Source organism: Bos taurus, chromosome 23, assembly GCF_002263795.3.
Source record: "Bos taurus isolate L1 Dominette 01449 registration number 42190680 breed Hereford chromosome 23, ARS-UCD2.0, whole genome shotgun sequence".
NCBI classification, from domain to species: domain Eukaryota; kingdom Metazoa; phylum Chordata; class Mammalia; order Artiodactyla; family Bovidae; genus Bos; species Bos taurus.
In genome coordinates, this window is record NC_037350.1 from 49368948 (window position 1) to 49391449 (window position 22502).

General features: G+C 47.3%; 1 protein-coding gene across 11 annotated transcripts in view; it reads right to left on the reverse strand.

The window, feature by feature from the left end:
- Positions 1–22502, reverse strand: part of FARS2 (phenylalanyl-tRNA synthetase 2, mitochondrial) — a 305944-nt gene that overhangs the window by 257434 nt on the left and 26008 nt on the right.

Here is a 22502-nt window from a genome sequence, read left to right on the forward strand (position 1 = left end):
ATGTCACTCCCACTTAATACCATCGCAGGATCCCATCAATGACACGTCTGTTTGGTAAAAGAGCAGGTTTCCACTGCACACCCACGGGAAACCAGGAGCAGGGCATCCGCACCCGGACTCGGGGATCTCGGGCATGACAAGCTTTAGATGTCAGATCCGTACAGTGGTAAAAACAATTGCTGTGAACTTAAATCAGCCAAACCCATCTTCTAAAACTTGGCAGTTACCAATGAGTTACTATCAAGCCCACAGGTAGGTGGGTTATTTGACTTCTAGGCTCTACATACTACCAAGAAAGCACTTAATTTCATGATAATAACACATTAGACGGGAACAACATTGCTCCAAGTGACCATCCAGAGCACCCCGGGGGTGCACCCCAGCATCACAGCCCACCTGGATGACGGAGCTGAGAACACCCAGCTCCGAATTAAACGCCTGTGCACCTGTGAGGTGGCTTATTAGACGCCTGGGCGTAGACCTGGTGTGTGAGCCGTCACGTATGAAGTTTTCACGGAACCCAGAAACTCTCTGGATTTGTTCATTTAGGGCACTGTTTTGTCAGAGTTGTGGTGGAAAGTGTTTTTGGCTGAGCTTCAGCGGAAATCTGTCTTCCCCTCCACAGTGCTCAGGCTTGTCACCGCCGTGGATATAAATTTTAAATATGCCCGAGCCGCCATCTCAGCACTCAGTCACGCTGGTGGGTTGTCAGCAACCCGGCTCAGCGCCCTTGGGAGACACAAGAAAGCCTCTTCCCTCCAAAGGCGTGTGCTGTCTCCACGCTCAGGAGCCTTCTGGGGAAGGTGCTATCACTGCACACAGCCTTTGACTGCTTTTGGCTCTCAGGCTTCTCATAGAAAACAGTACCTATCTCCTAGGGAAAGATCTTGTTCATAATGTACTTAACTCATTGCCAGGATAAGACACAATATAAGTTAAATTAAAGGTTAAACATGGCCCATTAAAGGTTAAAAAAAGAACCCAGACCGTTAAAAAAACAGTCGCCCACTGAGACAGAGAACGCAGGATGAACTCCGGATTTCGCCCGGATGACTCCACGCGTGTGTCTGCGGCTGGAGCGACCTGGGCGGGCTGAAGTTAAGTGCGGGTGACACAGCCACGTCATCAATCCCACATTCATCCAGCTTAGCGACTGCGCTGCTGGCTCCGCTTCTGGCAGAAGAAGAGCCACGTGGCATAACCTCTCCTTTAGTGACATGAAATCCTTCCGTGTCTCGTCTCCAGGTTCACGGTCAAACCTCACTGTGGTCCAGAGTCAGTGACGGGCATTGCGTGGTGTTGATTTACCAGCCTCGGTTCCAGCATTAGCTGCTGCAGAAAGAGCGGTTTCAAGGCTGAGCTCTTTCGGGTTTCAGAAACAGGAAGAATTCTGTCCATTCTACGTGTAATCAGTTTCATTTACTCTGTAGTGACTGCACACTCATTCCTTGGGGGACATCAAACTCCATGGTCACCAGGCTCCTTGACAGATGTCACAATGTTGAGTAGGCAAATGTCCAAAATACTGCTTTTCACAAGAAGCTGCAAAGTAAGGCCGTGAGCAACTTTGGGCAGGAAAGAGCTCTGAAGAGGGGGCCCTGTTTGTCTTGTCACTAACCTGAAACCAGACACCCCCTGTTCTATTCATCTCCAGCCCGAGCACACCTTTCAGATCTCTGGACCACACAGTGCCTTGCCTAACCTGTTGGCAAGACATCGTGTGGTCCAAACAAATCAACCCCGAATATTCACTGGAAGGACTGATGCTGAAGCTGAAGCTCCAATACTTTGGCCACCTGATGCGAAGAACCTTTTGGTTCTTTCCATAGATCAGAGGAATAGAAATGAAGCCTAAGTCATTAACAGGTGACCAGACTGCTTCCCTAGCACCCGCTTCAGTAATCTCTCGAACAAACTATGAGAACAAGCTAACACCTAAAGAAAAAATCACAACAAGTCCACCAGCTGGCACACCAGCCTGACTGCTCCCCCATCTCAGTGATTAGCTGAGATTATTTCTTCAGTTTTTCCCTTTAAAAACTCTCATGGCTGAGCAGAAAATTCACATATGGCTTTGGAGGGACCCAACTACCTTTCTACCTCCCCTTGCCTTCTTTCTCAGGACAAATAACATGTTTTACTTTTTCAGGCACCTGTGTGTTAGGGAATGACCTTTCAGTACTTCTAGAAATAGCATTTTCTTTAATTTTGATATATTAATCAGATCAGATCAGATCAGTCGCTCAGTCGTGTCCGACTCTTTGCAACCCCATGAATCGCAGCACGCCAGGCCTCCCCGTCCATCACCAACTCCCGGAGTTCACTGAGACTCATGTCCATCAAGTCAGTGATGCCATCCAGCCATCTCATCCTCTGTCGTCCCCTTCTCCTCCTGCCCCCAATCCCTCCCAGCATCAGAGTCTTTTCCAATGAGTCAACTCTTCACATGAGGTGGCCAAAGTACTGGAGTTTCAGCTTGACATATTAACAGGCTTATTGGAATTTTAATTACATGGCAAAACAGTAAATGGGTTCAATTAAAGTGTTTTCACCTCTCTTATCTCATAGGTGACGTTACTCAGAAGGGAACTGTAATAAAATAGTGTAGAGAAATAAAACACATCATGTTATGTTAGTATAATCGATGCTTTTGAACTGTGGTGCTGGAGAAGACTCAAGAGTCCCTTGGACTGCAAGGAGATCAAACCAGTCAAGCCTAAAGGAAATCAACCCTGAATATTTGCTGGAAGGACTAATGCTAAAGCTGAAGCTCCAATACTTTGGCTACCTGATGCAAATAACCAACTCATTGGAAAAGACCCTGATGCTGGGAAAGATTGAAGGCAGGAAGAGAAGGGGGTGACAGAGGATGAGATGGTTGGATGGCATCACCGACTCAATGGACATGAGTTTGAGCAAACGCCAGAAGATAATGAAGGGCAGGGAAGCCTGGCGGGCTACAGTCCATGGGGCTACAAAGAGTCGGACACGAGTGAGCAAATGAACAACAACTACTACAATGTTAGTAGAAGCCAGTTCTGAATTCAGGAAAATCTGTATCAAGACATTTATACATTTTAGACAAACAAACAAGATTGGGTTACAGAATGTTCATATGACCCAAACTGAAGGAGTTAAAGAAGCCAAGAACACAGCTAAAACTTTTCAAATAGAGCAAAGATCTTACCAAAGGGTCACCAGGACCCAGGCAGAGTTCCGTCCCTGGGAGAGGAAGACCAGAAGGGAAAGGCCCTGAGCAAATAGAAGTCTGTCCCCGGGGACAAGGCCACACGCTATCAGGAGAGCTCCACCCTGGAGAATAACAGGGGACTATTTGGGGAGGGGTTTTATGCAACACACGAAGAATAAAATCTTCTTTTGTTAAGATTCTTTTATTATTAAGAAAAAAACACACAGAGAGTCCAGCCTAGATGTGCAGAAAGACGAGAAGATACTGTTTGCAGAGACTCTGGAATTCACTGGGCAGCCTCCTGCTGGCTTGGTTGAAGCCAATAGAAACAGAAAGAGTCGCACTTCTCACGCCAAATGAACCTACGGGGAGGTAACCATCTGTGGACATGGGCGTGCCTCCCTCCAGCACATAACCAGGACAGGGCCAGGTGGACACCGCGTCTGGGTATCACTCACTTGCAGTAACACGGATCGCCCAGGCATCTGTGGACATGGGCGTGCCTCCCTCCAGCACATAACCAGGACAGGGTCAGGTGGACACCGCGTCTGGGTATCACTCACTTGCAGTAACACAGATCACCCAGGCATCTGTGGACATGGACATGCCTCCCTCCAGCACATAACCAGGACAGGGCCAGGTGGACACCGCGTCTGGGTCTCACTTACTTGCAGTAACATGGATCGCCCAGGAGAACGTGTGAACGCACAGCGGCACCAGGAGCGCCCAGACTGCTTCCTTGAGCTCTGCCCGTGTGGACACGACTATTTTCCCCACATCTGGTGTGCCCAGTTCCTAGATGTGGCCGTGGGCACTGGCTCAACAACCTTGATTGCTTTCCTACTTCAGGCCCTTTAACACCAGACAGCATGAAGCATACAAACTCTCTCTTCTGAAGATGCACCATCAAGATGTGTTTTTCCGATGGATTCTGGAGCATGTAAGTGGCACCAGGGAGCCCCCAAGGCAGAAAGAGAAGGCTCCGGAACACAGGAGCATCTGCAGCTTGGAAACACCAGCCACCCTTTACCATTCGCAAATGCTCTTACCCCGCCAGAACAAATGAATGCCATCCTTACCTCAAATAACTATCTATCCACCACTGGTTTCAGCAACATGTTTAAGGAATGGCTTAAAGCCACCAGCAAGAAGGTGGCACTGGACTCTGCCACCTGGGGTGCCTGGCTTCTGCGGGCTGGCAGAGGCCCAGCTGCTCCATGAAGGAGTGCACACTTGTCAAGACAATTACGCGAGAGCTTGGCAGCTCGCTCGGAGGGCAGGCCCGAGGAGAGGCAGCGCCCGGGCACGCAGATCAGAGCCCCTCACACCCCCCGACACCATGGCCTTCATATGTGATCAGCACCTTGTGTGTAGATAATGTCTTTTATTAAAATTAAGTCTAAGGGGGGAGAAAAAAGGAGCAACGAAGGCAATTCTAAACACAATGGTTATCTGAATACACAAGGCCACGTTCCCATTCAGAAGAGATGTCTTTTCATCACTGTAATTCAGTGGAGAAATGACTAGCAATACCATTCTTTGCTCATAAATGCCGTGTTTTGAAGAATGAGAGATTGGAAAGTGTTCTGCCATGCTGGAAACTTCTTAATTATTCAAGAATAGAGGAGTCCTCAAGAGAAAAGTATTTTGTGATGGACACAGACAAATGGAAAAACACAACTTTTTAAAGGATTTTTTAAAACACACACACACACACACATCACTGGACTCAGTTCCAAGAGAAATCAGTTTTGCTGTCACAAGTCAAAAGGTGAAAATCTGTAATTAAACGAATACATGAGGGAACGACTGCAGACAAAGGACGCTGCAAAATTAACTTAAAGCCTGGTTAGTAAGTATCTAAAGATGTCAGCATGTTTGGAATGGCAGTTGAACTCCCAACCACTCTTTCACAAATTTTCACTTGAGAAAAATATCAGTTAAAATTAAGTTCATATTACTAGTCCCCATTAGTATGAATACTTCCTTAAGTATGCCAGGGGGAATAAATTCTTCTCAATGCATATAAAAAATAACACACTGTAAAACAAATATACCACATTCATCCTTAATGCTCTTCACAGTCTTATCAAAGTCAAATGAAACATCAAAACTGCTAGTTGATCTCAACTTAGGTCAATCCACTAGTCGTCATTTATTTTTGTCTTTAACGACAGGTATTTATACTAGTTCCACACGGCACACGTTTGGACACTGACAGCGTAAGTCATTACCCACTAAATTCAGCGCTCAAATAAAATGTCAGACCCCCACATGTACAGAACAGTCTCAAAATTAAACAAAATACTTAGCTAATGAAAAAGACCAACGTGCTCACCCAGAAATAATTAGCAAGCCGAATGGCTATGGCAAGTAAAATTAAAACTTGTTTTAAATCAACTCACTAAACTGCATATTAAAAACTATTTTAGGTAATTAGAAATAATACTGTTGCACAGAAGACACGGCCTCCAGGTTAAAAATCCTTCTCTCCTAAATATTCTAAACAAACTGATTTCATCTAAGATCCTCCAAATAAAGTTGCTGCATACAAAATCCTGGAGTCTTGGCTAGAGTGGAGGAAAGAGTCTTTGCCAGTTTGTATCTCCATAATTACTTTTTTTTGTCTGCTTCTGTATTTTTTTATTTTATTTTTAATTGGAGGATAACTGTTACAATCTTGTGTTGGTTTCTGCCATACATCAACATGAACCGGCCATAGGCATACGTGTGTCCCCTCCCTCCCACCTCCCTCCCCAGCCTACCCCTCTAGGTTGTCACAGAGCACCAACCTAGGGTTCCCTGTGTCACACAGCAAATTCCCACTGCTGTCTACTTTACACATGGTAACAGTTATGTTTCAACGCTGCTGCTCTCTCAAATCATCCCACCTTCTCTCTCCCCCAGCTGTATCTCCTTTTTTATATTTTCCTGAAGTACAGCTGATAGCTCCGCAATTATCAGGTCGACACTAACAGCCTGAAACACTTCTCGACCTACAGATGGTGGCTCAGTGCCACCCCTCTCTGCAGCCTTTGCTTTCTTCCTCTCTTTCTTGGCTCCTCCTGGCCACACTAGGATAGACAGACACTGCTGGGCTGGCCCGCACGAGCCTCCTGACCGAAAGGAGCACCAGGTCACGGCAGGCTGGCCAGTCCTGGTCCCAGGCTGCCCCTGACGTTCCCACTGCTCGTCCTCTCCTGATAAATGCCAGCCAACCTCACTTTTGCAACAGACACAGTCCTGGTAAGTTCCTTTTGAGTTTTCTTTTCAAACCGAAACACAGCTTCCTGTTGACATGGTCCGTAACCCCAGAGATGCTCCACCTCTGTGACACCAGGTCTTATCCTTCATACTCTGCCCACATAGAACGGACCCGTCCCTTCTTTCTTCCTGAGAAACCCACGAAACCCTCACTGCGCCCACCCATCAGGACACTGGCCCATCTCTTGGATTTTAAGCTCCTGGAGGAACAGGATGATGTTTCTGTCCTTTAAAAAGAACCTCTTCCCAGGTCACAGGAGTAACCCCCACTAGGAATACCCATGTTAGGCATTTCCGAATTGCTGTTTCACTGAGAAGAGACACCATCTGTTAACTCACAGTGATACTGCAACTGCTCCGTCCTCTCCCTACAGCAGACCTAATGAAAATAACCAAAGGACAGCACTGAGGTTTCTCAGCAAGTCATTCACAAGGACGGAAATCAAGCAGCACTCCTTAATTCTTATTTCAGAGAAGGTAGCCACACACCTGCTAGATCATGCCTGAACACCGCATCGAGATGGAGAGTGAAACTGAGGTCCACATATCAGCTTCCGTCAGCCCTGAGCAGCCCCAACCAGTCCTGATCATCCTGAGCTCTCTGCTAAACCCCCTGGAAACATAGTTCTGCATTTTTCGGTAAGTTTTATAAGTTTTAAGGATTAGCTAGTACATGAAAGCATTTAATTCAAATTGCAAGATTCCTGAATCGTGAAAACAATGAAAATAATACACAGTCAATTCCCGTTAGTCACAGCAGCTCTGATCTAGAACATCTCTGAGTGCACGGAATCAGTGGATGCTGACCCACTGCTCCTCAGGAAAACACAGGGCCAGTCTGTGTCCCTGAGGCCAATTTTCAGGACTGTGGCAGCTTATGTCTTAGCCACAGGCTGGTCGTCATGTAGCTGACTTCTTCCACCTGGTGGGGGTTTCAGTATCCATAGGACAGCTCCCAGGATGTGGCTCAGAATGTCATCTATAGCCCGGGAGAGGGAACTCAAGCTCCTTGACCCTGCTCAGTGACTGAGCTACTATTATTTGGTCTCCTTTGACTGTTATCCTTTGCTTCTGCATTGTCTCACGTCTCTTATGGAACTTATTCTTTGTCCAGAGACAAACAGCAGGCTGAGGACCTGGGGGAAAAGGACCGTAGGGTCCTGCTCTGTTTCACAATGAGGCAAACAAACACACACACCAACGGAGAAGCACCGCTGGGGCGGGGATGAGTTTTATCGACATGAGCGCCGTGAGCCTGAGTGAGGACCAAAGCACCACATCCTCTTGGGAACGGCTCGGAAAAAGACGCAGAGTGGTGCCTCCCGTGTCCGCCCAGAGAAGTGAACACCCTGAAAGGACACTGAAGACCAGCCGGGTGCATGTGCTCCCTCCCTGGACGAGAGGCCTGGGTCCAGCGGGGAGAGGCTCTCAGGGCATCCCGGGCCAGCGGGGGCAGGCCCAGCCTCGGAGCCACGGCTCACTCTTCCACGTGGCCACGCCCCGCCACAGACCCAGCACCCTGGGGACTCTTTAATGAGATTTCCTGGTTGTTTTGGTGACAAGGTATTTGAAAAATAAGGTCGGTGCTTCACAGGACAACACGCTTCAGGAACAGAAGTGCGTTTTCTTCCCTGGCTGCCTGTGAAGGGTAATAGGCCTGTTTTCTGATTTTGACATTTATTTGAAATTCAGATTCTACTGTATAACCTAATATGAGCTGTGAAGATAATTAATATAAATGTGAAAATCTCAGGGCGAAGCAGGAGAAGGGAGGAGAAGGAATATTCTTAAAGTTCAAGCCGCTTTCCTGTGCTGCTTTAGGCATTTAATTGTCTGCCCGTCTCAAACACAAAGTTCAAGCACAAAGCTGAATTCCTCCCCTCTCCACTTCCCGATCACCTGTTCTGAACACAGAACACGTGGGCTCGTCTGCACCAGTGTGTCTGAGGCGATGTGGGCATGCTGCAACTGAAAGGAACCCCATGCTGACCTTGCGGTAGAGAGGTCAAGGTGCCCCCTTACTTAACAAATTACATTTATTTAATTTACGCCATCCCGATGAACATACTCATGTAAATTAGCAGTTCTGCAGCCTCCGCAGTCCTGGGTCTTTCTTTGCTATTGTTCAGGTGCTAAGTCGTGTCCGACTCTTTGCGACCCCGTGGACTGCAGCACGCCGGGCCTCCCTGTCCATCACCAACTCCCGGAGCGTACTCAAACTCATGTCCATCGAGTCAGTGATGTCATCTAGCCATCTCATCCTCTGTCACCCCCTTCTCCTCTTGCCCTCCATCTTTCCCAGCATCAGGGTCTTTTCCAATGAGTCAGCTCTTCACATCAGGTGGCCAAAGTACTGGAGTTTCAGCTTTAGCATCAGTCCTTCCAATGAGTATTCAGAGTTGACCTCCTTTAGGGTTGATTGGTTTGATCTCCTTGGAGTCCAAGTAACTCTCAAGGGGCTTCTCCAGCACAATTCTAAAGTATCAATTCTTCAGCACTCAGCCTTCTTTATAGTCCAACTCTCACATCCATACGTGACTACTGGAAAAACCACAGCTTTTCTGCTATCTTTAAAATATCAAAATAGCAATTTGCCTTACAGATTTTCAACCTTTACAACAGATCAAAGAGAAAAAGGTCTAAAAGTTGCTCATTGTTTTACCACCACCTCTTGCAAAAGGTCTGGGGGAAGAATACATGAATAATAGAATAATTATGGCATTATTACAACTAGTATTTCTTGAGCCACTGAGCACTTCACAGATATCCCCTCATCTAGTCATCAGCACAATTCGAGATTGATACTTTGTAGAAAAGGAAAATGAGGCTGTACAAACACATGGAAAACAGGGGTCCTGGTGAGAGCCCGAGCCCAGGTCGAACCCAGGGTCCACTGTTGTTCACGTCAGGCGGCCAAAGTATTGGAGCTTCAGCATCAGTCCTTCCAGTGAATATTCAGGGTTGGTTTCCTTTAGGACTGACCGGTTTGATCTCCTTGCTGTCCAAGGGACTCTCAAGAGTCTTGTCTAACGCCACAGTTTGAGAGCATCAGTTCTTCGGCACTCAGCTTTCTTTATGGTTCAACTCTCCAACTTTAAAAATGATCCCTAGGACTTCCCTGGTCCAGGGTTGAGACTCCAACCTTCTAATTCAAGGGGTGCAGGTTTGATCCTTGGTCGGGTAACTAAAACCCCAGATGCCACACAGCATGACCAAGAAAATATAAAAATAAAATAAAGTACATTAAAAAGTAAATAAAAATAATCCCCACGTTCATTTGAAAAATTAAACAAGTGACAGAAGCTAAGAATTTTTTGAAAAATTAATAGGAAAATAATAATAATAAAAACTGGTGCAAGAACAGAAAGAGCAAATACATTCAGAGATATCTAAAAACTTTATATTTTCATTAATCAAGATAGAAATGGCTCATATAAGAAACAGTGTTAAGAAACTAAGTATTTGGGAGAAAAATGATCTGATCTTCACTTGATCTGACATGCCAAAACAAGACAAGAGAAAGTTCTGTAATGTTTTGAAAGTATTTTTTTTAAGCAAACGGAAGAAATATGAGTAATTCTTCAACTGATCTGGGGTTAGGAATGACTGTGTAACAGGGAAATAAAAGAAACAAATGATACATATATTTGACCCACGAAAATGTAAGACTGTGTGTGTGTTTATTCATCAGTGTCCAACTCTTTGTGACCCCCGGGACTGTGGCCCGCCAGGCTCCTCTGTCCATGGGATTTTTCAGGCAGGAATACAGAGCGGGGTGCCAGGTTGCCAAGTTCTCCAGGGGAACTTCCTGATGCGGGAATCAAACCCGAGTGTCCTGTGTCTCCTGCGTTGTAGGTGGATTCTTTACCCACTGAGCCATCTTTGGATATATACAAGTATCAAAAAATTTGCAAGATTAAAAAACAGTTGGGGGAGATTTCTGCAGGGAGTGACAGAGTCAGCCACTGTTTACTTGAGCGCTTTGAAATGCTGGCGGTCTTTTCGAGTCTGACACCACATAAATAGCTCTCCGCATCATTTTAAATACAGATCTGGGAAACACAAGCGTATATTTTATTTCAAAAACAAATCTGGGCTTTTGAAAACAGTTTATTTGCCCACAGATTTATGAGTTGCCATACATGTGAAGAAATATCTTTGGTTTTAGAAACACTTTGAAGACTCCCAGCTTCCAGTTACACGGGAATGAAATAAAGTCTCTCTGACTTTTAAAAACCATCAACTGCCAGATCTTTGTTCTTTCAGAGAAAAAGCCCGTCTTGTTTCATAACTCTAGAATGATATATAATATTTAGAACTAAGATATGTTTCCCTCCGCGATGAGCTTTCTTACTAAGAACTACCTTACCTTTTGGGTTGTTTTAATCTCAAAGGAAATAGATCTGATAAATAATGTCAATTGAAAAAAATGCACAACCAGGGAGTTATGAGTTTTTATCTGGAGCAAAATGAGCCCAGGAGACAGCCTCTCGCGATGGATCTGAGAAACTGCTCCAAGAAAGGGGGGGAGGGCAGTCAGCATACATGTAATTCTGGTAAAGGCGGTCCATACAATGAAACACATATTTTTGCAGAACATTACTTACTGCTAGTCACGGGGCTTCCTGGGTGGCGCTAGTGGTAAAGAACCTGCCTGCCAATGCAGGAGATATAAGAAATGAAGGTTCAATCCCTGGGTTGGAAGATCCCCTGAAGGGGGCGCATAGCAATCCACTCCAGTATTCTTGCCTGGGAAATTCTATGGACAGAGGAGCCTGGCGGGCTGCAGTCCACTGGGTCGCAAAGAGTCAGACACGACTGACGTGACTTAGCGTGCACGCACACACTGCTAGTCATGAGGAACAGGTATCTGCAGTCATGATTTTAGTCCTTTTCTAGATACAGAGTTGCAAGAACTGGGCTCATAAAATCTTCTCCTGAAAATGTCTAACTATCTGAAGGCCTGTTCTTCCAGTTTTTCCTGGAGCAGAGTGCCTGGCTCCTGATCGCCACCCTGCACTTCCTTCAGGGGCTGGTGAAGGTCAGTGGCTACCGAGGCCAGTGACTGCATTCTTACAGAACTGGATGGTAAGTGACAATTTTTAGTCGGCAATGAAAATAAAATGATATAGAGGAAAAGGGTGAAAGTGAATGGTTCGATTCCATCTATGCCTCTGTAATTTTCCTATGAAGTCTCGCAGGAGCTCTGTACTGAAGCGCTAGGCCCACTGCTTCCTGAAGTCTGTGCTAGAAAGACAGTCGGCCAGCGGGGGCAGCAACGCGGAGTTCAGCACCTCCCGAAAAACCACCTCTCCTGCCTCTCTCTTCTCTGCAAAAGGCAAAAAACTCTCGCCCCAAGCATGAAAAGAATGGAGTTACAGGCAATGGGGCGCCCTCTGCCGACTGCACTCCCTGTAGGTAAAATAGCTGCCACTGACTACTTGATAACGGCACTAAGAGTCCTTGACGACGGCACTAAGAGTCCTTGACGACGGCACTGAGTAAGAGTCCGTGTCGGTTTATACGCACGGGCGCTCGGTAGCTCAGTCCAGTCACACTCTTTGGGACCGTAGCCCACCAGGCTCCCCTGACCACGCGGTTCTCCAGGCAAGCATACTGGAGTGGGTTGCCTTTTCCTCCTCCGGGGGATCTCCCCACCCAGGCGTCGACCCCGCAGCTCTTCCGTCTCCCGCACTGGCAGGCTGGTTCTTTACCGCTGAGCCCTTCGGGAAGCCCTTCTGTTTATATGCCAGATGTTGAGGGTTTTTTTTAACGTTTTACTTTGTTATATATGTTTTCTTTGATGACTGACCACACAATTTCTCCATAAACTTAAATCTCTGATGGGAATAGTGAAAAACTAATTCATGACACCTCTACACACTGAATCACCTAATGTAACTGTATGTCGCCCAACAGCACTGCTGAAATATTATAGAAAAATGATTTATTTGTAATTTCTAATTGATCAGAAACATGTTATTCTTTCAGCTAAGAATATCTGTTCAGAAGAAGAAAGGTTTGAAATCGTTTCTATCTGAACGACATCTGTGCATTTAATTAAATCACTTATGGATTTTTTTTCAGAGCAGGCAATGGCACCCCACTCCAGTACTCTTGCCTGGAAAATCCCACGGATGGAGGAGCCTGGTAGGCTGCAGTCCATGGGGTCGCTGAGGGTCGGGCACGACTGAGCGACTTCCCTTTCACTTTTCACTGTCATGCATTGGAGAAGGAAATGGCAACCCACTCCAGTGTTCTTGCCTGGAGAATCCCAGGGATGGTGGAGCCTGGTGGGCTGCTATCTATGGGGTCGCACAGAGTCGGACACGACTGAAGCGACTTAGCAGCATGGATTTTTTTTAATATTGGTAAAAACACAAAGTAACATCATTACCTAACTGCAGGACACAAAGATTAAAAACACATCTATTAATGGTCCTCTGAGCAAGCCCACCAAACCAGAAACCCGCGACACTCAGAAGAAACGTGGACCGCGCACCACTGTGGTTGCCCATGGGTCACCGGGGTCTCTTCTCCGTGTCATCCCCACCTCCCACCTCCCCTCGGCAGGGTTTCCAGGAGAAAACCTGTCCCTCTCCGGCCTTGGTTGTCACAGAGGGTCGGGTGGAGCAAAACTGAAATGGACAAGGAAGCTGCAAGTGTGCGAGTCACTGACTGTCACCCGAGGTGCGTACGCAGAACTGGACGCAGGAATTCCTGACAAGCACAGCGGGTGGCCGCTCGCAAGGGGACCGGGGCTCTCACAGGTCAGAGGCCCCAGCAGACGGTCACGTGTGAGAAGCCAGAGCCCACCCCAGCAGCTTCACGGAAAGCATGACCCGTGATGGACATCCTCAGATGGCAGTATCAGATCCTAACCTTAGAGTCAGAAAGCTCGCTCCTCAAAGCCAGGCTTAGACACACCGGGAGCTCGACGGTGGTGGCCAAGGCTCCACACCACAAGAGAGCATGGCTTATCTCAAGGCTGCGAAGTTTGACTCAATACTTGCTTTTGCCCCGAGGAGACACATACAGCTTTTAATTTTTTTCTCTGACATTAAGTGATTCACGATCACTTTATGTTAAAAAAATATATATATGAAAATGCAGACAAGAACAAAGAAAAACACTACTTCTTAACTTTATCTTTTAAACCAACGCACCAGAACTATAAACTATTTCACACTTCCGACCATCTCTTTGTGAGGACCCGGATACCCAGGTGAGGCTGAGCTGGGGGACGGGACATCTGCTGTTCTTCGCCCCCAGGACTTTCTGGTGTAAAGTCCTGGCGTCCTCACCCAGCTCCACCATCTCCGCCACAGCCCCCACTCAGCTTCATTTGCTGAAGACGCGCTGTTAGATCTGGACCTACGTTAAGCTCTTTACACACATTATCTCACCTACTGTTGTTAAGTCAACAGACTTGGGAATAAGTTTGAACTGTCAGACTTTAGACTTCTAAAAAATTAATCTGATATTTTTCATAGAAAAAATTATAATAACATTGAAATGTTATGAAAAGGTAAGCAGTGAAGAGTAAATCCCACTGCCTCCTCGACCTCCCTACAAGCAAGTTTCCACGCCGTAGAGCTGTATGCACCCACACACACACACACACACGCCCCCCTGCAGACTTCGGTTCAGTTCAGTCGCTCAGTCCTGTCCGACTCTTTGCGACCCCATGAATCACAGCACACCAGGCCTCCCTGTCCACCACCAACTCCCAGAGTTTACCCAAACTCATGTCCATTGAGACGGTGATGCCATCCAGCCATCCCATCCTCTGTCATCCCCTTCTCCTCTTGCCCTCAATCTTTCCCAGCATTAGTCAGACTTGCTGCTGCTGCTGCTGCTAAGTTGCTTCAGTCGTGTCCGACTCTGTGTGACCCCATAGATGGCAGCCCACCAGGCTCCCTTGTCCCTGGGATTCTCCAGGCAAGAACACTGGAGTGGGTTGCCATTTCCTCCTCCAATGCATGAAAGTGAAAACTGAAAGTGAAGTTGCTCAGTCGTGTCCGACTTGTAGCAACCCCATGGACTGCAGCCCACCAGGCTCCTCCGATCCATGGGATTTTCCAGGCAAGAGTACTGGAGTGGGGTGCCACTGCCTTCTCCAGAGTCAGACTTAACTTTACACAAATGTTAGCGTCTGTTCTGCACCTTATTCTTGTCAGTGAAGAATTCACAGGGAAGGTGCGTGTGGATCTGTTCCATTCTTTTGCCCGGGGCAGTCTTTCGTCATACAAGTGTCCCACAATGTATTCAGCCATTTCCCTACTGAACACTGAACTTTTTCCAATATTTTGCTAAAATGAATAAATCTATAAAGAATGCCCTTGTACACATATGGTTGCATATACATAACAGCATTTTTAGGACAAACTCCTAAAAGCTGGACTGCAAGGCCAAACGGTTTATTCGTCTTGAACAGAGAGGGCCGATCGGCTCTCCCAGTGGGAGTGCCCTGGTTGGCAGCCCCACAAATGATGTGCAAGTGCCAGGCCTCCTGTGCCCCTTGTGATACGGTCCCTGACCAAACCCTATGCTGCCAGTGAGTTTACTAAAATGAAGTCACACTGAAATCATTTGTAAAGGGGTTTTTAACTCCCACTTTGTGTAAAATACCGTTGTTCAAATAGTCGTCCCCAACATCAAAGACCTTAAAATATATGAAGCTGGAGCACCTCGGTACTGAGTTACACAGAGAAACATGCTGACAAGGAAGTGCCTTGTTGACAAGAGGACGGCCAGAGTCCCACAGAGGTGCAGGAGGAGGGGCCAACGCAGAGAACGAGGGGCGTGTGTCCACGGAAGAGGCGAGACCCCGAGGGGATGGTCAGTGGTGGACGCCTTAAGTCTGGAGAGCCAGCAAGGACCGGGGAAGGCACAGCGGAGGGCGCACAGGCGGATGAGCGCGCGCTGAGCTCCAAGTCACACCAGACGAGGACGCACAGGCGGCTGAGCGCGGGCTGAGCCCAAAGTCACACCAGACGCACAGCTGCTGTGCTGCTGGTCTGGCAGCTCGCTGGGCACGGCTCAAAATACCAAGTGGCCAAGTCAGACAAGTGACCCCATGGGCTGTAGCCCACCAGGCTCCTCTGTCCGCAGGATTCTCCAGGCAAGGACACGAGTGGGTTGCCATTCCCTTCTCCAGGGGATCTTCCCCACCCAGGGATCAAACTCAGGTCTCCCACATTGCAGGAGCATTTTTTTTACCATCTGAGCTACCAGGAAAGCCCCCATGTGAAGAAAAACAGTAGCCAAATAGCACAGCTTCAGAAGTGACAGCTGCCAACAAGAATTTCTAAAAATCAATTATAACCAGAGACCAGCAATTGAGAAAGGCACCCTCCTCTGCTCTAGAGGATGAGATCCTTGGAAAAAGGCTCAACCCCTAGGGAGGCCCGACTCCCCTCACACATTGTCTAGACTCACCCTAGGACCCTCGTGAAACACCTACTTAACAAGACCGTGCTGCTCAAAGCAACGCTACAGCTTCACCATGCCATGTTCTGTAACCTTCTGGTAACTGCAGTTTAGTCTTTGCAACAAAAACAAGAGCTTTGAAAGAAAAAGTCCTGGGTTCAAATTCTAAACCCATGTTAAGTAGCAAGTCATTTGATCTCTTTAAACCACAGTTTTGTCATCTGCAAAATGGTATAAATACTAGGCAGACAACGTGGTATCACAGTATATAGACATACAGCACACATACATGTAAACACGTGGAATCTAGGAGGGTGCCAGCACACAGCGGGTGAGTTCCACACACTAAGTGCTTTCTTCTCCTTTCCCGCCTATTTAAGTAAAATCAAAGTATATGGCATGGGGACTTCCTGGTTTTCCCACTGGTTCAGATTCTGAGTTTCCACTACAGAGGGTGTGGGTTTGATTCCTGGTCGAGGAACTACGATCCCACGTGCAGTGTGGTATAGCCTAAAAGAAAAAAAATAAACAGCATCACTTAAATATTGGTTCTTCATAGGCTTAGTTTCCTTTCATTTCACTGACAGAATTCCATCAAAACAGCACAAAAAAAGTACTTGATGGAAGAAAATGCCTAGACAATTAAAAAGGTAGAATGGTACATTTTAGAAGTTACTGATACAAAAAAAAAAAAAAGTGTTTTGGATTACATTTTAAAAATCGTATCAAAAACTCAATGTTAGTACAGCATTCTTCCTTTGGCCTATAATCGTGAGAGCCGACTCAACTCAGAATCAGTCGTTTTGCTGAATGAAAGCGCATCTAGACGGCTGTCATTGCTGACCCACTGTGGTCTTCCTCCCTGTAACGACTGGGAGCACCTTTCCCTGGGGGCACTGACCCCCCTGCCATTCACGCCAGGGGCTCAGGCACAACCTCAGGGGCAGGACGCGGATAAACGGTGTTGCAGTCATGTAATAGCACCCTTGTTTTCTTCACTTCCTCTCTGACCCTAAGTCATCTCACACCCAGTGGAGCCCAGGTGCAGGCTCTTCAGGTACCAGGAGAGGAGGGTAAGCTGGGAGAGCACGCGTTTAAATGCAGCCATTGGGCTCATCTGAGGGGCTCAGCTACTTTCAGTCCACCATCAATCATCAAAACCAGCCGGAAGCTGCTGGGGAGCATCTTCCAAACCTCACATACATAAATCTGCAGGTTTCCTAACATTCCACACGTCCCAATTAGCCTTTCATGCTCTGCTCATTTCTACTTTATAACTGTAAACTTCTTCCTCTTGATTCTCAGCACTTCATATATTGGCAGCAAACCTCTGCCAACCTAATATAAAGTCATGCATTTATGCAGAGCTTTCAATTAAGTCCTTCTGGAACCTCCTCGGCATCCTGATGAGGAACAGGCAGCACCCTCCTCGGGAGGGTGGGGGAGTGCGGAGTTTTCTGTGCGTTCCTGGTCCCCGTCCAGGGTTCACCGCACCGTGAGTGCCCACGGTCCCTCGGTAACAGGAGCAAAGCAGCCCTGGGCTTGATTTCCAGCTCCCGAACTTCCCAAACCTAACCTGGAGGCTGACAAGTCATGCTACCTCTCAGGACTTTAATTTCTTCTCTGAAAAATGGGGGTGAGGAATACCCATTTCACAGTTTCTGTGAAAACTAGAAATAACGTAAGGTCACTGCGGAAGAGCTGGCACATAAGGACTGATGAAACTGCACGTGATTTCCACTGAACCACCCAGACATCCTGACATGAGTTACACAGAACAGTGCACAACGGGTTAGGAGCAAAGTCCCCTTTAAGACCAGGAACTACTGGTTGGCCCAAAAGTTCATCCCGCTTTATCCTTAAGATGTGAAACCCACAACATCTTACAGAAAAACGTGAACAAACTTTTTAGCCAACACAATATATAGCAGGGTAGTACCAGGCCCTGAGAAGCAGCCAGTGTTCTCTGAAACTGGCCTGGACCCCTGTGGTATATGGACTTTCCAGGTGGTGCTAGTGGTAAAGAATTCACCTGCCAATGCGGGGAGACGCAAGAGATGCGGCTTTGATCTGGGCCGGGAAGATTCCCTGAAGGAGGAAATGGCAACCCACTGCAGTATTCCTGCCTGGGAAATCCCATGGACAGAGGATCCTGGTGGGCTACAGTCCATGGGGTCACAAAGAGTCAGACACGACTGAGCGCCTAAAGCACCAAGCACCTGTGACCGGCAAATCCTAAGGGGCAGAGCAGGTGCATGGTGGGCTGGACGTGGGGGAGGCAGAGACATTTAAATGCTCCCAGAAGATGGGGAACACGGCTCTGGCTAACCTCTCATTCTGAGTATCTACGTACAAAGCACTTTAAAATGACAACTCAGCAGTCCAAAAAACACACTTTAAAAGGAGACATTAAAATGCAGACCGCCATGATTAATGCAACCAAACAATACAAGAGAAAAAATTAAATCTTTTATCCAAAGGCTACCTGAAAACTTCAGAGTTCCTAATAAATGATGGACCCCAAAATATTTGGCAATCTTTAATAAGATGATCAACCAACAGTACTGACCTAGTAATACTCACATTTGTACAGTCTTTTAGAAGTTACAAAGTACATATGTTCACATGCTCACATGTTCTAACTACTCAAATCTAACGATCCCGTCGGAGTTAATGAATGAATATGTCTCTGGGGAAGCCTGGAGGCATAGTCCAAAGAGGTCTGTTAATGAACATGAAATTTCTTTGATGCCACATGTTTCTGATTTTCTTCTAATCCACAATATCCTTGTACTTGTAATCAGACCTACATATGATAAAACCTCCATAAAAATCCCTAAGCAATGGGGTTCGGAGAGTGTTCTGGTGGCGAGCACACCGAGGTGCTGGGAGCGGCGAGGGGCCCCGCGCTCCCACCCGGCCCCCAAAACACGCATCCTCCTAGGTAGCTCTTCCTGAATTATATCTTTCACCATAAACCCGTAAACCCCCAAGTAAAGCACTGTCTGCATTCTGTGAGCCAATCTAGCACATTGTTGAACCTGAGGACGGCATTGTTGAAACCAAAGATTTCCACCTGGGTGGTGAGAGGTATAGATGGAGACCCGGATGGTGAGTGACTACCATCTGAAGGAGGTGGGGGAGTCCGGTGGGACTTAGCCCTTTACCTACAGGGTTTAAGCTAACGCTGGGTAGTCAGTACAGAATTTAATTATAGGGCACCCAGCTGGTGTCTGGAAAATTTGAAAGGAAAAAAAAAATGCACTTGGTATCAAAAATGGTATGACCAAAAACAGCTCACAGGCACGTCAATGATGGCAGGACAGCTGCTGCTGCTGCTGCTGCTAAGTCACGTCAGTCGTGTCCGACTCTGTGCGAGCCCACAGATGGCAGCCCACCAGGCTCGCCCATCCCTGGGATTCTCCAGGCAAGAACACTGGAGTGGGTGCCATTGCCTTCTCCTGGGCAGGACAGCAATTGCAGCCAATTAAGAGACACAGGCGAGCTCTTCCAGGTGGTCACAATTTTGAAGCATCAACGCTGGGAGAAACTGAACGAGGTGGAGAACGTGACTGATTTCGGAAATCAGTATCCTACAGAAACTTGCTGGCCGACCTCAGATTGTGAAAGTTAACTTCTACCAGCCTGTTTGTGAGTTGGCTGGCCAGGATGGCCCCATGCGGATGTTCATGACTTACGGAAGGAAAAGAAAAAGCGTTCCTTTTGACAACACGTCAAGACCCCTGCTCTAGAGCCCGTGTTCGTTCTGTCCAGGATAAACATCCTTTCAGTCACCAGCGCGGCAACTTGGGCTTCCCCTGGGGTAAGTGCAAGCCCTCCGTGCGGTGAGTCACATCACGGGGGCACCGAGCCCGCGAAGCGCCCCACTGATGGTCACAAGAAATAATGGAGCCGCACTGAGCAATCGTGGATGACGGTAACTCACATCGAGAAAGCACGCACATCTCCTGAGTCGTCACAATACACTGGCAAGCGGCCAACACTCACCAGGTGTGCCCGAGAAGTCACATTTCCAGTCCCCCCGGGGCCGAGTGCTGTTGTCTCACCCGAGAATCACATTTCCAGTCCCCCCAAGGCCGAGTGCTGTTGTCTCACCTCTGCCAATCTGATGCTTAGAAATGCACGCTTTTATATTCATTTCACTGATTACTAGTGATGTTTATAACGGCTTCACATTTTTTTATTAAACTTCGGACTTCTTCCCTTGAACTTGAAATTCTTGACATTTTACTACCACAGTGATGACCATGTTAAAGGAATTCATCCAATATGTATACTGCATATATTAGAAATATCTGGTCATCTGCCTTTCATCTTCCTCATAGTGTTTAGTAAGAGAAATATTGTGGATTATTTGGAATATTTTATCAAAAAGCATAAGTCGTGATAGGCACCTTTGTAAACAACTGGACATTTGTTCTTTTTACTTCTAACCTGGAAATGTGCGCAAAATAGTTCTACCTGACACGGCTCTTTTAGAATCTGTTGTCTGAGCTGTAGGAAGGTAATGTGTCCCACGACAGACCACCATAAATGCTTGTGGCCCCTGATCTTCAGCAACGAAGTGATCCTCGTGTTTGCAGGGTGGACACTGCTCAACTTGGCCCCGGCCCAGGGGCAGGAAGAGCAGCTGGGCTCACACCAGTCCCCGCGAGTCCCCGCCCGCTGCCGGACGGCAGACCCATCAGGTGTACTCAGCATCAGGAAGCGAAATCAACAATGCGTCACGCCAGCAACTCCCCTAGCTTTGGTATAAAAGGCGGAAATAGGTTTGTTTTAGGGGCTCTGGCCCACAGTATGTCAGCAATTCCTCTCCCCTGGGACAGAGGGGAAAATTTAAAACACCCCCAGAGCTCCCAGCTTTCGGGGGGATGAGAGGTCCCAAAGGACTTGATATGTTACTAATCTATGAAGCAGCCAAGCCACACAGAAACATTCTTTATTAGCAAAACTAAAAATGAATGTCATGAGACGTGGAAGCCGTTTTTGATAAATGCGCCAGTTTCTCAGCTCTGCGCCTGTGAGCTGCAGCGAAGACAAGGACTCAGGTGTTTGAAGCACTGCTGACACGCCTTCCTGCAGCAGGATGGCTCGTCTCTCAACAGGGCTGTCTAAGGAGGCAGGGAAGGAACAAGAGGACTCCTGATGTGTTCCAGGTGGACAGCCTATCGATGCTCCTTCCACTGAGCCCAAAGCCTCAGCACACATCTTCCCAGCACTCCGGGGCCGCCAGCCAAGCCCGGAAAGGCAGGGGAAGGCTGCATTCCAGCCTTCGCTTCATCCAAGTGTTAGGGCCAACAGCCAAGTTTTCTCCAAAACTCTCTGTACACAGTCAATCAGGCACCTATGATCTGGCTCCCGGAACGTGTGCTCTTCATACACTGGCAAATGGAAATTCATTTCACCAAAATTATACAAATGGCCTTTCACTAACATGTTCGAAAAACAAGAAACAGAAGAGCTGAGAAAGGGAAGAAAAGGCGGTGGAGAGGTGGGTGGGCCACCTTTGCACGTAACAGCAGAGTGGAACGGCGACATGCGCACTGATGGAAAGCCACGGTCCCTTCTTCCTTGCAGTCATCCCTGGAAAGAGTGGTGACTGACAGGTAAGGGACGAGAAGCGTGGAATGGATTATAAATTACTAGGTAGAGAGACTACATCCGAGGTAAACGGCCTATGAGTTTCAAGCAGGTAAAGTGCACACGCACTGTCCTCACTCTTTTCTGAACAGATTCTCAGCCCTCAAGAGCAGGACCTGCTGTCACTGCAGGACCGGGGGCAGGTGGCGAATGTCCTCGGAGAGGCCAGCTTCCCGCCAGCTCCTCCCTAAGGCTCGGCAGTAATGAGCCCATCACCAAACCAGCATTCCGTGCTGTCCTCCCAGGGAGCCAGCAAAAATCCTGGAAGGAATCCAGAGGAGAGCAGCTTTCCACCCTAAATATTCAAAACAGAGACTCACAGTAAAAAGTATATGACTTGTAAGTGTAACTTGCTACCTGTATAATCTGGAGCATAAGGGAAGCAGGAGGAAGTTTTTTGAGCATCTCTGAAATCAAAATGGAAAAGCAGCCCCATCTTTGTAGGGCTAAACCCTGGTATCCCTCGTGGGCAGAGCAGGGCAATTCCAAGACGGTATGAAGATAGGCTGAGTGCAACACCGTCCTGTCCACCAGAACTATATCAGCTCCAGGGACCCAGTGGGGCTTTAAAATAACAGAACTTAAAAGGGAAAACACACACACACACAAACCTTTCTTCAGAGGGATAATATTACAGATTGGAGGGAAAGGTTCCAGAATTTTCACATCTTACGATGTGAATTTCCTCTACTCTTCTAGATTCTTCTGGCTGGTCTAGGAATTAAATTGACATGAAACAGATTAATAGGGGGAAAAACAAAGAGAATCAAAAGTTTCTCTTTTGAGAACACGCATGGAACACGCGAGAGACCCAAGAAAACTGAGGAACTGAACAAAATGGCCAAAGCCCGCCCCTGAAATGCCACTTTGAGCTAAAGACAAAGGAGGATGTTAGGGCCAGTGGTTTAGGATGTCAAAGGGGAGAAAGGCAATGGACATGGAGCTAGAAAAGCAA